The sequence below is a fragment of the Athene cunicularia genome, assembly GCF_003259725.1.
Source record: "Athene cunicularia isolate RWA chromosome 5 unlocalized genomic scaffold, athCun1 chr5_part1, whole genome shotgun sequence".
Classification (NCBI taxonomy): domain Eukaryota; kingdom Metazoa; phylum Chordata; class Aves; order Strigiformes; family Strigidae; genus Athene; species Athene cunicularia.
In genome coordinates this window covers 8,426,853-8,432,756 of record NW_020799101.1, presented here as the reverse complement: position 1 = coordinate 8,432,756, position 5,904 = coordinate 8,426,853, and positions in this window count along the sequence as shown.

The window sequence follows — 5,904 nt, the reverse complement described above, 5'->3', positions numbered from 1 at the left end:
TGCATAACAGGTCGTTTTGAAGAGCCTGCCCTCATTTCAGTTTTAATCATCACGCTGTCATAATGTAAATAATTTTGGGTGTTTTGGGGGGATGGTCACTGGTTCAGTAACAGTTTTCCCTCAGGAGCTCTGATATACTCATGAGTGTGTGAGAGAGATGTTTGTGCATGTTTTATATTCATGCACTTATTGCTTCTGTCATGAAAGTGCTTGATTATTATTTAAAAAAAAATACATTTCCTTAGGCCCCATTTTCTTAAAAAAAGAGGCAATACTCCATGATTGTTTTCAGCAAAGCATCGTATCAAAATTGTCTACAGTCGACAGCCTCATGCTTCAGTTGCTCTCCTCTTCTTGCTTTTACAAAGCTTTGCTGTTGCTCACACCCCAAATGCATGACTCACAGGAAAAAAAAATCATAAACCCGAATCAAAACAATATTTATTCATAAATGAAACAAGGGTATGTGGAAGCTTGGCATCACCACTGATATTGCAAACAAATCTTGTTTATAATAATCAAATAATCAATCCATAAAGGAGGCACTCAGGAGGACAGCGTGCAGCAAAACCACCTGTATCTGCTCCTACCTGAGATGGGCTATTTTGGAGTCTAAAACAGTGTCTTGCACACTGTGTCTGAAGCTCCGAATTTTGTTCCTCAATGTGTTTATTCAAAGGTGTCCTGAGGATGAGGTTCTTCATACTGTGGAGATCTGGATATGGCTTGGACTGGAGCTGTTCAGATCAGGCTCACATGCTATTTATTTCAGGGCTGCTGTCCTTCTTCCATGGAGGGTTTTGAGCAGACAGCACTGAGGTGGAGGATTTTGAGCAGTTGCCACTGAGGAAGGAGTGGATCAGGGTGAGATGTTGATGCAAGTCTGTATGGGAGAAAATTGCAATGACCCCTACTTCTGTCCGCCAGGGTTGTCTTTCTGGCTGACTTATGCTGAACTGTGCTCTGGGGTGGTGACGCTAGAGCACTGGTGAGTACAAAACATGCCCCTTATGGGCTTGTACTGATTTAATGCTCTGCAGCACAAGAATGAGAGCAAGCTCTGCTGAGGCTTTATTCTCTGCAGACATTGGGTTTATGCACAATACACAGCAAGTTTGCTTCCCAGGAGAGGTGTGGGAGGAGGAAGGTGGGAACCAAAGCAGGAACTTTACTTCCTTCATTGTCTTATTCGCAAAGAAAAGCTCCAGGCACTATATAGAAACATATTTTCTCTTCTTGAATTTCTGGACCTAAACCATGACTTGGATTGCAGAGAGCAACTAAGATCAGCGCTTTTCTGATGAAGATGCATCTTCCCCCATACTTTTCTGACAGGGGTGAAAGAAGTATGTAAGTGCTGGAGGAATTAAAACAAGGTTTTCTTTGTCGGAGACCTGAGCTGACTTTGCTTTCTGTATGACTGTATTAGGTGGTTCCTGATAAATACAACACAGAGTGGTACCTACTCTCTGTTCCACAGGCAGACAACACAAACTACACCCTACACATGCACCACACAACAGGCTTCCACCAGAGGCTCCAGGCATCTCCAAGACCATCTCCAAGAGACTGAACTTTCCATCCATGAATTTGTGTAAGTGGCTGCCCAGCGAGCTTTCATTTGGTACCTGCTAGCATGTTAGAAAAGATGGAAAACACTTACTCATTGGCACAGAGGATGTAGTCCTGAAATTTCTGTACGTCCAATATAAATTTTCCTTCATCTTTTACTTATCGTTCTTCCAGGTCTGTTTAATCACTCATCCCTATAACTGGCCTTGTCATCCTTCCATGGGCTTAGTCTTATCCTATGGGTTTTTTTTGTTTTGTTTTTTTTTTTTCAAGACAGAATGATCCTAATCAATGTTGTGGGTTTGTGTGCAGGTTGTTGATGGAGTTTGGGTTGTTTTAAATGTGAGCCCAGAAACTGTGGACTGGTTTCATGTATGGCCCTACCACAGTTATCATGTGGTTAAGCAAACCTGAAATCATTTGAGTTTGTGCCCTTGCTTAGGGCTCTCGTGGTTTGTAAGCACTAGTGCTCCCCACTGCCTCTGTGTTTTGGGGTTTCTATTGATGGATGCATTAAGCAAAAAGTCAGATGGGATGTCCAACCTGGTCCCTAATGCTTTGTGTATCAGTGATTATCAAGGCAGGCAAAAAGCTGAGTGGAAGCTCCCTTTGAGTCCCTGAAAAGTTAATGGTTATGTTATGTAAAAGACAGCACATTTCAAGGCTTGACATTCAAGTTGCCCCTTGCTTATTAGAGTCAAGGGAGGAGAAACCGTTGCATCAAAAGTTTTAAGTCCAAGTCTTTAGGCATTTATTTACTATTGTTTTGCTGCCTCTTAAACTATTTGCTAGTACTCATCCTAAATTCATGAAGTACTATAAATACTCACAGAGAAAAATGTCATTATTTTTTCATAAAGGACAAGAAATATAGTTTGAAAATGTAGTTTAGTAATCATGCTTCCAAAAAACTGAGGGCTTGCTGGGTTCCCATTAAAAGCTTGTCAGATGGTGCCTATGCTCTGAGCCCTGGGTGGGCTATTCCAACTGTAAGATGGAAAAGTTAAACATTTCTAATTAGACATATTCCCATATGTGAGAGACACAATCACCCTCTGACAGTGTATGTCGTAAATTCTAAAAAGACCATGGGAAATGTTTGCTACCAGTACCACCTGTCACGATGCATTTTTGATTTTTCATTCCAGGTCCTCTTTTAGGTCCCTTTATGCTGCCAAATGAAATTATTTTGGTATAAACAGGAACTGAATTCTGCCCATTTGTTAATATAAGAAATGACTGCTCAAAGTTCTTATCTCTCATGATTAGCAAACAGCTATCCAGGGCATCCTTCTTGCCCAAGACATAATCAATTTTATTTTTGCCATTCCTGACATACCAATTGCTTGACACCATGCTTAAATTCCTTCTCCCAGGGGAACTCTTCATCCCATTAGTTGCTTTGATGAATGTTAGAAATGTTAAAGCTATGCCATCCTGGAATTTTCATCCGTTAGAATTTAATTTTACTACTCTGTGCCTTTCTCACCCTGGATGTGGAGAAGAGTTTATTTCCACTGGCTTTTTAGCTGCCTTTACATGGCTCTGTGTCCTCTTAGATCTCTCTTTTCTAGGCTAAACTTTCTCTGTGTTTCTTCAGAGCTCATATTTTCTAGATATTTGCATCTTGTGGTCTCCTCCAGGCTGTCTTCAGCTAGCCGACATCCCAACTGCACTGTAGTGCTGCACATGGGAAAACCCAAGCTTGGCCTCGTCACTGGTGAAGGGAGTGGAGGAAACATTTTCCATCCTACAGGCAGTGCTCCTATTTGTTCATCCCAGTGTAGTGTTCGCTGTAGTGACATGTGACGGAGTCACATTTCTTTTACAGCTGGAACTGAAGTCTTCTAGCCTGAGAAATCATGTTCATTGACTCAAACTCAGGGCTTACTTGTCCTTAAAATGTTTGCATTGTGGCATTTCCCATTAAGATCATAACAAACTTGTGCTGATAGAAAATAAGTGTTGCTGTTTCTTGCTTGTGGTGACTTGGTACAAGGTCTGTTGCAGTGATGGGGGGCACTGCTGTTATTCTTAGGAGACTTTTATCTCAGACATAATCTGACTCAGTTTTTCATGAACGGCATTTTTTTTTTATTACTGTATTCATCATACCCCCTTAAATTATATTTAAAATTTGTTCTTACTCATCAAGTAGGTTTTCTCTCCTCCCACCCATTCGTAATATTTTCTAGATATTCACTCAGGTTAATGCTCATTAATTTATGTTCCAAAAGTAATAATCCCCTGATAAAATACTCCAGTTTAAATTACTCCTTAGGCTTAAGGCAGATGTCATGTGTGAGTCATAATGTATTCCCACCACTTTGAGAGGAATATTGTTCATAATGTCGCATCTAGAAGCATCAAATTATCTGCGGAATATTTAGACATGAGTGTATATTCGGTAACTAGAAAGAACAGATATAAATGAATGTTCCAAAATGCTATTACTGTAATGATACTTGTTAGGTGTTTTTATTTGTTGGCTGCAATGTAGGCATTTAAAAGTATCTGAATTATTTTCAAAAGTCAAATGGAAAATACACTCTTAAATGAATGCTTGTAAACATTTTCTAAACTAATTTTCTTGCAGGCTGGAAGAGCGTTGATATATCCCTCAGCTATCCCTTTTACAGCTTGGTCTGTACTAAGCTTGGCTTCAGTACTAGGCAGTTTGAGAGAGATGAGGTAAATGTGCTGCTCTATCACTGTCCCATTACCAGTTTTCAGGATAGGTCTCAATGCCTTGGCTTTTCTAGGCTGTCTTTATTCCAAACTCTTGTATGTACTTTTTGTCTATATCAGGTTTAATGTCTAGACTGTGCAGTGCTGGATATCAGGTCTGAGTTTCACACATTCTGTTTTCATGCATTCATAGCTTTAGCACTGAAGAGACCCTGACACCATTATCTGATTTCCCCCATAAAGCATGAGCTGTGCACAGTATCTGATGTGCTCACTCCTGATCTGAGAAGAGTAAAGCACTTGGTATAGAAGGCATTAAAGACAAATTTGTATAAAGTTAATTAAAAAACCACCACCAAAATGAACACAAACACACTGCACTTGGTTTTATTAGCTAGTGTAGTGAAGGAACAGGTTGAAATGAGTCTTAAGACTAGCGTGTAATCTCGATAGCTGCTTGTCTATGGTACCAATAAATGTATGCCGATAAACACACCTATGCCTTTAGCTTTTCTGTAAAGAGCCTGTTACATTTTGTCTCTTGGAGAAGAGGGAACAAGGGATTGCTGGGGTGTGCCCAAACCCTCAAAGGTAGCTCTAGCTGCCTGTTCGCTCAACCCACATCCCACAAGAGGGAGAGACACTGCTGCTGGATCCTGGCCAGAGGATCCTACAGTCAAGCTTCTGACATGTCAGCTTCTGCTTGTGGAAAACTCCATCTGCAGGTTTACAGGCTGTGATGTCTAAAGACAGATTGGCACCGAAAGCCAAGTAGTGCCCTTGCCAAAGCGCTGACAGTTGGAGAGCGTTAGCAGCATCCCCCAAGCATGCCAACGTTTTGAAATTAAAACCAATTTTACCTAAAGCAGTAATCCAGAGTCTGAAATGTTCACATCTCCTTCTCTGGGGATGTCACCTGTCTGAGTTGGCACAGGGACTAAAGGGGTCATCTAACTTCACATCACTCTTTCAATTAATGTGTAACGGAATGAGAGAAGTGGGTCATTAAAGAACACAACGGATCTGCCAGGACTAGCGAGGTGTGTTGGCGTGGTGGGAAATGCAGGTGTTAAAAGCACAGTGCTGATGCGCTGTGGGGTATCTAGACAGAGCAGGTGCTGTGGGAAGGACAGGCTCCAAGTTAAAGGCTCAGATCAGGACCCTTCAGCTATACGAATGCAAGGGAGGAAAAGCAGGTAGGAAGCAGGAAAGCCTACAAACCTGGAGGGTACTGCAATTCAAGAGAGGTGATCAGTGAGATGTGGTCTAAGTGGGAAGTGTGGTGCTGATCGAGGACCTAGAAAGTGGATTTGTTACACAAGAAGATGGTAAGGATGGGGTCTCCTGAAAACAGAAAACCAAATGAAAAGGGAAACAGTCCTCAGTTGTGTTAAGTGAGTAAGTGGCTTCAAAGAGCAGGGGAATAATCTGTTCTAGTACGTGGTGGGTAGAATCAGTAATAATGAGTTTAAATTAAAACAAGGGAGGTTTAAATTAGCATAAGAATTTTGGTTCTAATAGCAAAAAAAATGGAATAGGAGGTGCAGCCTTTGTTATCCAACCTGTCCTTAAATTCTTCAAACAAGATCAGTCAAGGATGGCTCATACAGAGTTAGATTTCCACCACCCCCCCACCCCCACCCC